The sequence below is a fragment of the Asparagus officinalis genome, chromosome 9, assembly GCF_001876935.1.
Source record: "Asparagus officinalis chromosome 9, Aspof.V1, whole genome shotgun sequence".
Lineage (NCBI taxonomy): Eukaryota > Viridiplantae > Streptophyta > Magnoliopsida > Asparagales > Asparagaceae > Asparagus > Asparagus officinalis.
The window spans coordinates 22960124-22970474 of record NC_033802.1 but is presented as its reverse complement, the minus strand read 5'-3'; the positions used below and the strand labels follow the sequence as shown (position 1 = coordinate 22970474).

Here is a 10351-nt window from a genome sequence, read left to right as displayed (position 1 = left end):
GGCCACCGAGCCACCTCAAGGTGGCTCGGCTAAGGCCGAGCCGCCTTGAGGTGGCTCGGCTTTGGCCGAGCCCCCGCGGGCGGTGTTTTCCGACTTTTTCGAGTCGTTTTCCGTTGTCTCGTTTGTCCGTGTTTCGGTTGACCTGAGACTCTGATTTGATGATCTGATTTGGCAGTAAGTTGGATTCCTGATTTGGCAGTAAATCCGCTTCTGAGTTCGAGTCCGAAATTGATCTTGATTCGATCGTGATTCGTCCGAGTCCGCTCTCGGTTGGATGACTCGTTGATTCCCCAACTCATTAGCTTGATTCTGCACGCGGGTGGATTCATTCCATCGCTTCCGTGCGATTCGTCGATCTCGTCGCCTCGTTGGCTCGTCGGTTTGTGCCGAGCTGTGCTAAGGGACCTATAAGCAATTTTATATGCCTACAGAGAGTAGTCGACTAATCCTTACTTGATGCATTTTACAGAGTCTGTTTTATAGCAGAGTAGTCAACTAATGTTAATAGTAGTCGACTACTAACACTTAGTTAGAATCTTCCAGGTTCTAGATAAACTCAGGGTAGTTGACTACTCAGGCTAGTAATCGACTACTAAGGTTGATTTCCTGAATTCTATTTTTTTTTTTTTTGAAATCTATTTGTGGGGTTGGAGCAGCACTTCCTCACATGTAATTTCACGAATATACAAGTACAGTGGCATTACACACACATGAGTATCCCAAAGGGGGTTTTTGATAAGAATTGGGTTGTTTATAATAGAGTTAGAGGTTGCTCATATACTCGTTGGATAACATTAATGAGCACAACACAGTACTATATGGGATAGTTCGTCGATATACCAGATTCACACAGTTTATACATAAGATGGATATCGTTAATGAGCTCAGTTTAGTACTACATGAGGTAGTGCGTCGATATTCTATATGTACATGCCATTGAGTCGAGTTTGGATGTTTTGTATAGTAGTCCGTCCACACGAGTGTGCGATGAGGCTTGTGAGCTATATAATTATGAGGTTTGTGAGGCCATTTATTTGGATACCTATATGGTAGGTCATCCCGCACTCAAGCTACGTGCTAAGATCGCGATAAGACTAATGAGTCGTGTATACTATTTAGGATACCTACAGGGTAGTCCATTACATTTAGATTTTTGATTGATAGCCTAAGACTTTGGCGGATGCCATATATGAATATGGTCCATCTTTGAACTATAAGACCGAGATACTTTGCTCTTGAAAGTATACGGGGTTATATGTTTTTATTTATTTTATCTTTCTAGTGAGAGTGGAAGATATTATAAATACGGTATACCGATGTCTTTATTTCCTTTATGTATTGCTTTATTTTATTCTTAGGTTAGGATTAATGATTAACGATTCACAATTTATGACATATGGTATATACATGAGGGTTTCCTTGTTTGGATTATTTCGCTCAATGTACTAGTCTCGTGTTGTGAGTTTCTAATTATTAATTTTATTTAGATTGTTTATCTCTAGTTCGATGTTAATATTTTGGTATCTATAATTTGAGATATATGGTCTATACATGAGGGTTTCCTCATTTAGATTATTTCGCTTGACGTACTACATCTCTCATTATAAGTGTCTAAATATTGATTCCATTACATACAGAGAAAATGATCTAAATAGACTATGCTTAATAGATAAAGCCTCACTTCATCTAGCAGCCCTTCACCTGGTGGCGGATGGAGGAGATCTTGCTGTAGCTCTCTGACGTTCTTCTTGTTGTTCTTTTTTGTTTTAAATTTCCTTTCATGCAGCTAAGAATTCCAGAGAGCCGCAGGATGATCGAGTTCTAGCATAGTCACTGTCGCATGATTTATTAGTAGAGACTCCACTATAGACTTATTTTCACTATTTAGACATTAGATTTTTGTACTCATATTGTAATAGCAATTTGCCTTAGTTTATTATCTGTTGACCCTTCTTGATACATTTTTATTATTTCGTATATCGGATGTATTTCAGTTAAGACATGGTTTTTATTTATGAGATATCTCTTTCTATATCATGTATATTGTTTTTATATTCTTACTTTGCATGTTTTGTACCTGCACTTATATTTGATTCCACTAGAGGATATTATTGTGATTGGTAAAACTTATTTATGCACTTATATATATATATGAGGGGTTCCTTGTTTGGATTTTTTGCTCGATGTACTAGTTCTGCTTAGTTAGGGTTAAGTGGGAATATTTACATTCTAGACTGTTAGGTATAGATATCGAGGAGGATTTTGGGGGAGCACGAAGATGTTATACGTTGTGATTATCCACACCTATTTGAGCAGGTAAATTAATTAATTTTAATTGATGTTCATGATTATCTATATGGTCATATTTATATTAAATGCTAAAACGTGGGTATTAACACTTAACTCCTAATCATTCAGAACACATGGCATATATAGGGTTTCCATATTTGGATTTTTTGCCCGACGTACTTGTTCCGCTTAGTTAGGAGTTAAGTGGGAGTATTCACATTCTAGATGGTTAAGTGTAGATATTGCTATATTTCATATCTGGAGATTAATAGTACGAGATATGTATGTGAGGGTTTCTTTGTCTGGATTATCCCCTTAACATGCTTTTCCGATATTATTAATCTCTAAGATACGATTGTGGAATTTTGGGGAAGAATGTAAAATCCCGTAAATTTGAATATTATGTGATAAATAATAATAATTATGTTATATGTTGATAAATAACATATTCTAATGTTTTAGTATGCTAGTGATTGATTTGAGATCAATCCAATGTATATATGTAATTGAAGATGGAAAACATGCACGAAAACATTTACAAACCTACTTCTGGGCTGTTAGTAGTCGATTACTACTCAAAGTAGTCGACTAACCAGCTTAGTAGTCGACTACTCTGAGTAGTAGTCAACTATCAGGGTTGTTTCCGGTTTTTCTTTAAGATTTCGGGTTAGATTTGGTTTATATCCGAACCCATGTTGTTATAAGGGATATCGTTGATGAGCTCAATTCAGTACTACATGAGGTAGTGCGTCGATATTCCATATGTACAGGCCATTGAGTCGGGTTTGGATACTTTGTATAGCAGTCTATCCACACGAGTGTACGATGAGGCTTGTAAGCCGTATAATTATGAGGCTTGTGAGGCCATCTATTTGGATACTGATATGGTAGGCCGTCCCGTACTCAGGCTACGTGCTGAGATCGTGATGAGACTAATGAGCCGTGTATAGTATTTAGGATACCTACAGGGTAGTCCATACATTTAGATTTTTGATTGATAGCCTAAGACTTAGGCAGATGTCAGATATGAATATGGTCCATCTTTGAACTATAAGACCGAGATACTTTGCTCTTGAAAGTATACGGGTTATATGTTGGTATTTATTTTATCTTCCCAGTGATAGTGGAAGATATTATAAATACAGTATACTAATATCTTTATTTCCTTTATGTACTGCTTTATTTTATTCTTATGTTTGGATCAATGCTTAAAGATTCACGATTTGAGACATATGGTATATACATGAGGGTTTTCTTGTTTGGATTATTTTGCTCGACGTACTAGTCTCCTGTTATGAGTTTCTAATTATTGATTTCATTTAGATTGTTTATCTCTAGCTCGATGTTAATGTTTAGGTATCTATAATTTGAGACATATGGTATATATATGAGGATTTTCTTGTTTGGATTATTTCTCTCGACGTACTACGTCTCGCATTATAGGTGTCTAAATATTATTTCCATTAGATACGGGGAAAATAATCTATGTAGACTATGCTTAATAAATAGAGCCTCCACATCATCTAGCAGTCCTTCTCCTGGGGGAGGATGAAGGTTATCTTGCTGTAACGTTCTGACGCTCTTTTTTATTTTAAATTTCCTTTCAGGCAGCTCAGAGTTCCAGAAAGCTGCAGGATGATCGAGTTCTAGCATAGTCGCCGTCGCATGATTTATTAGTAGAGACTCCACTATAGACTTATTTTCACTATTCAGACATTAGAGTTTTGTACTCATATTGTAAAGGCAGTTTACCTTAGTTTATTATTTGTTGACTCTTCTTGAGACATTTTCATTATTTTAGATATCGGATATATTTCAGTTGAGACATAATTTTCATTTATGAGATATCTCTTTCTATATCATGTCTATTATTTTTATTTCCTTACTTTGCTTATTTTGTAGATATGGGATATATTTCAGTTGAGACATAATTTTCATTTATGAGATATCTCTTTCTATATCATGTCTATTATTTTTATTTCCTTACTTTGCTTATTTTTATTTCCTTACTTTGCTTCATTTATGAGACTCCACTATAGACATATTTTCACTATTCAGACATTAGAGTTTTGTACTCATATTGTAAAGACAGTTTACCTTAGTTCATTATTTGTTGACTCTTCTTGAGACATTTTTATTATTTTAGATATCAGATATATTTTAGTTGAGACATAATTTTTATTTATGAGATATCTCTTTCTATATCATGTCTATTATTTTTATTTTCTTACTTTGCTTATTTTGTACCTGCACTTATATTTGATCGCACTAGAGGATATTACTGTGATTGGTGAAACGTGTTTATGCACAGTGTGGGTGCATGACAGGCTTAACATCTCAGGATTCACCTTGGACTGCAGCCATGTGTGAAACCAGGGACGTCACAATGTTCTATATCAGATTCACTAAATGAATATTTATTTAACTTATTTATATACTGATTTCATCTATTTTGTAGGTATTTCTATCCATTCTTTATTCTGAGAAAAGATTTAGATCATTTTACAATAAGTCCTACTTGATTATTTTCATCTTTAGAACTTGATTTTGTGACTCTTTCTTCTTCGTGGATCAAGATTTCTTCTTTTTTTTTACTTTTAGGGCTAACGACTTCTTCTTTGAGTTATCTCTCTCTTTTAGTCACACTTCATACATGAGAAGGTTCGATACAAGATTCTTAAGAGTTAATTTAGAAAAAATTTATAGTTCTTTGATAGCTGTTACAATTTCTCAATCCCTATAAAGAGAACGAAGAATTTTTCACAAGCTTCTATATCATACTCATTTCGCAAATACTTTAATGTACTCACAATATCTTTGAGTCAGATGAACATATCTTGAATACTCTCTGAGGCCTTCATATTGAAATTCTCATACCTACTGACAAGCATTATATGTTTTGCCTCTTTCACCTGTGAAATTCTCTCATGTGTAACTTCTAAATTTTTTTAGATTTCCTGCGAACTAGAATAATTTGACCCATGTTAAATTATTTATGAATAAAATAATAATAAAGAGCATTCATAGCTTTTGTATTTAAAGCATAAATCTTTTTGTCCTGAGCAATCCACTTATCTCTAGAAATAATAATAGTGACCTCTTCTATTATATCCATTCTCTACATTAATCAAAACATCATAATCCGCGAACACTAAAAAGACTCTCATACGCTCTTTCTAATAGGTATAGTTTGTCCCATCAAAAAGCAGGGGTCGATTAGCTGCATGTCCCTCAGGAAAAGCCATTGCGGAGCTCAAACTAGACATCTTTACCTAGGTTATGAATCCTAATAATGGATAACTAACAATAAATAAAAACCAACCAAGGGCATACAGGATTTTATAGTAGTTTGGACAACAATCCTACGTCTACTCTTCTTTCTTATGAAAGAGCTTCATCATTATGCCAAGAGTTCTCTTGAATCACAACCTCATTCAGCAGGCTTACAAAAACCGTACCCCGAAATCTATTCAAAATCAGTCATTTAACCTAACTTTACACAACGAGTAAAGACCTAGATCGAGCTAATTGCAACCATTAGTTGACAACAGCTTGAGGAAGCTATAAAAACAAGTTTAAAATAAATCCAAACATTCACAATGAAGAACAATAAATATGACAAAAACTTACTACCCTTTTGATAAACAAACTGTCTTCTGATGAATCTAAGAGTAACATAATGAAGAACAGTATAGATGATGAATCCAAGGGCAACTCTCCTTACTGAAATGATCAAGAGATGTTGTGCACGATGAGAAAGAGTTTATCGAGTCTCTAGGGGTCAAAATTTTTAATGTAATCTCTTCTCAAATCAAAACCATAGAACTCTCTCTTCTTTCTATATCTTTCAATAATATATAGTCTCGAATAGGTTAGGAAAGGGATATGCTAAACTTTATAGATTTTGGAGATCAAAGGAATAATGAACGGCTAAGATTAAAACCTTAAATTTGTAATCATCTGACTTTATCATTGACGGGTTCATGTCGATCATCAATGGTGTCAAGGTACCATCATGGATGCCTATAAATCATCGATGATTTGAAGTCCTGTCTCGAGAATTTCATCAATTAGTTTCTATAGCCATCAATGATATCATCAATCATCTATGTGTTCTTGCTGACCATCACTGGTTTGGTGTCTAAAATCAATTATTGAGCTACTTTTCACATTATTTTACATCATACATGTCTTATACCCATGTTCACATATATTATATCATCTCAAATATTTATTAGTGCCAAATGAGATTTTTTTTTATTACTCAAGCAAGAGATATTGTACGCCCTACATCCTAATAGTTAACACCTAACATTTAATGGTTAAATTTAACACTAAAGTATATGGTTAAACATAACACTAATGTTTTAAAGTTAATAGGTTTGTACCTTAAAGTTAACATGTGATGTCTAATTAATAATTACAGCTTTAATATTAAGTTTAACTGTTAGGTTTTTAATATAACTATTAGGTGTCTAATTTGATAGTTAGGCATTAAGTTTAATTGTTGAGTTTTATCTTTGACATAACTATAGAAGATGGCCCATCTAAGAAAATATAATGACCTTTTAGTGACACAGTGGTGATTGTGAAACAATGGAAAAGGAAAGAGAGGGTAGGTGGATGGAGATGGGACAAAGGAGGAGGAAGAAGAAAACTAGATAGACATGCAGGAGGAATAAAGAGTGCGAAGATGAGATAGAGGAAATAAGAGGAGAGAGGAGGGAGGAGGAGGGAGAAGAATAGAGTTGAAATGGATGAGAGTTGAGTTAAAGTTTTGAAGTTGGTATGGACAAAATATGAGGAGAAAGGATGATGGGAAAAGGAGAGAGGAGGGTAGAAGTGGGCAGATAGAGATAGAGAGAAAAGAAGGAGGTAGAATGAATGAGAGAAGATGGAGGAGATGAAATGGGAAAAAAAAAATTAACATGAGGAAGGTTGGTGGAGAAGAGGAAGAAGATGAAGCTATTTTAGGGATAAGAAAGGAAAATAGGATAAAAGAAGAAAAGTTGAAAAAGAGGGCTTTGTCACATTTGACTTCAGTAAATTGGTTTGGTCGCATGCTAATTCGTAAATTGTGGCCTAGTGTTTGGTGGAAAATTTGTAGTGAAAAGAATAAAAGAAATTTGATTTGTATTCTCTCGATCTCGATTATAATTGAATTTCCTGATTACAAAAGAGAGGAGAATTGATCTCGATTCTCCCCTTTGTTTAGTTCTGGGTTCTTCACGGTGGCGATGTAGTACCTCCCTCAAATGCTCGCGTCGAGTTTGCTCTTCGTTGACGATCCGACTATCTTGATTCACTGGAACGTGGTCTTCTCCTCATAATTTGACGTTGTGGAGAACTTGCGTGGTAAGTTTTAGAACTCTGGATGAGTTTGAAACTCTATGAAAGAGTTGATTTAACCAAAATCAGTTTATAAGCCAAGGATGAAGAAAGCTCCTGTTGTTGATCTCCAAAGCTCCAGCAATTCCCCCAAAAAGCTAGCCGAAGATCTCTTCTTTGCTGCCTAAAAAGAAAGATCAATCCCAGAGCTAAAAATCCAACCGAACTCAGTTAAGTTTTTTCCTATTTATAGGAGATTAAGAGGTGTAACCACCCCTTAAATCACTCCTAAGTGGGGTGTAACCGCGCCCAAAACATAGGAAATGGTTTTGGAACCATTCAGTTCCTATTGAATGAGTCAAACAATGCCCAAGTTGGCGTTCAGGACCCTAACTCCGTGTCTTAGGATTGGAGACGCGGAGTTGAGTACCCGCTGGGTGTTGAAAAATGCGAGGGCCGCCCGCGTTTTGGAGTCTGAAGTTTGGAAACACGGGGTCGCCTGCGTTTCATTTGCTGAAGGTTGAAAACGCGGGGGTCTCTTGCGTTTTGCTTGTTGAAACATGGAAACGCGGGGGTCGCCTGCGTTTCAAGAATTGAAACGCGAGGGTGAATTCCGCGTTTTAGAAGGAGCTAATGACTTATAGCTTCTTCTGTAGAGCGTTGCAAAGACCATTGTTCAGTAATCTTCATCTTGGCTCCTCAAAAATATGAGAGTCGTCAGATTGTAACTCCCGATATTGATTGTGAAGGCTGTTGATTAGAGCTTTCATCAGTTGTTACGAAGGTCGTCAGATTGTAACCTTCATCGATCTATGTGAAAGTCTTTAAATTATAACCTTCTAGAAGTTGTCAGATTGTAACTTCCATCTTCGGTGTTTGATGGGGATTGGCTATCTGTTATGATTTTTAGACAGCCTACACCTAGACACATTTTTTTCCTAAAAACTAGGATCACGTCAGATGAAGATTTCTCAATATAAACTAATCATAAACCTTTCTGAAAAGAATTTTTGATCTAAATCTCTAGAAATTCTAACATCTACTTGGATATTTTTCAAGACATATGAACCATATATAATAATTAGAGTATACATATCTAAATAAAAAATAATTAATTTGATCCATAAAAGGGGCACTTGAATCCCCAAACTGTTCTAAGAGCATGTTTGGCAACTTACTTATTTTTACTTATTAGGTGCCAATGTGATGTTTGGTAAGTATTACTTATATTACTTATTTGTTACATGTGCGTAGAGACAAAATAAGTTGAGATTCCCTAACTTATTTTTTCATCTACTATAAGGAGCTTTCCTTATTCCAATCAAAAGACAAAAATACCCTCATTCTTTTACTTCTCTAGGAGCAGTTCTCATCAAAAGAAAGGAGTGTTTCTCTCGCTTGCATCGTTCCTCATAGTGGCGTTCAGATCTTCAATTGCTCGAGTTCAAATATACAAAATCTTATTCAAAATCTTTAATGAGGTACAATTGTAACTTACTTTGGTTTTTTATTTTTGCCAAATTTTTATAATGTTTAGGGTTTTTGTTATCACCAATTGCTCAAGGGCGAATGTCTGCATGGTTTCCAAATATTAGGGGTTTTTTGTGGTTTCGCAAAATTTAATTTTATTTTGCTATCATTTCTTTAATTACCTTGTATTTCCCTTTATCTCATTCCAATTTTATTTTGTCTCACTTTATTTGGATCTCAAAATAAGAAATAACAACCAATATTAGAGCTAATTTTTCACAAAATTTTGATTTTTTTCACAAAATTTTGTCTCACTTTATCTCATTCCAATTTTATTTTGTCTCACTTTATTTGATTTTTTTTACTATTTTCTAATAAAGAGATAGCCATTGTTTTTTTTACTAACCCATACAATAGATAACTGTTGCTCTTCTAATAAGATGATAGTCATTTGTTCTTTTCTAACACAAGCAATGGAGAAATAGAAGATGAATACTATCACCAAAAAAACATAAACAATTTCTATATGTTCTATTGAGACTCTTTGAACAATTAGTCTAGGTAATAACGGTGAGGACTCCTACTTGTTAGATATTTTTGGAAAAAGTCAATATTGTCTCCTAACTATCACCTATTAATTCTCCAACTAACCCCATATTTCTCTAAAAGAGCTTTGACTATTTCTCCACTAATCTCTCTCCCTCTAACCAAATCCAGTAACCCACGATCTCCTCTCTATCTCCCTATAATACCCTCTTAAGCTCTCTCTTAAGAAGTGACTTCTCTTGTCTGATTCTCTCTAATCTCTCTCTCCCTGCTCACGAAACATAAGCAAAGAAAAGAAGAGAATAGTGAGAAATAAAGAAAGAAAAGAAAAAGAATAGAGAGAAAATTATAACGGTGAATTTGTGCTACTATTTTATCGATAGTGTTATTTTGGGCAACCTTCTTCATCTGATCAAAAGCTCTGTGCTCTCGCCCGAGTACGGAGGCCGGCCTTTTCCGGGGACTTTTACCGCTAGGGGGGGAGGGAACCATTTGCGGCAGGTCAATATGCGGGTTCTCAATCTTCTAGGGGAGTGATTACACGACTACTCCCGTTAGGCCTGATTTTTCTTATCTCTTATTTATTTAATTTGGATTTTATTTTATGCTATAATATTGATTTATAGATATTTTCCAACAATCTAGAAAATTGAGATTATTATAGATGTTAATTATTAAATCTAAAAATAATTATAATTTATAATTATCTGTTTTGAAT

The 10351-nt window shown here is 34.8% G+C and overlaps 1 long non-coding RNA gene across 1 annotated transcript in view; it reads left to right on the top strand.

The window, feature by feature from the left end:
- LOC109824398 overlaps positions 8969 to 10351 on the top strand; it is a 12863-nt gene continuing 11480 nt past the window's right edge. The window contains exon 1 of the long non-coding RNA XR_002242626.1: positions 8969 to 9098. This is a non-coding gene — a long non-coding RNA (uncharacterized LOC109824398). The remainder of the gene's footprint in view (positions 9099 to 10351) is intronic.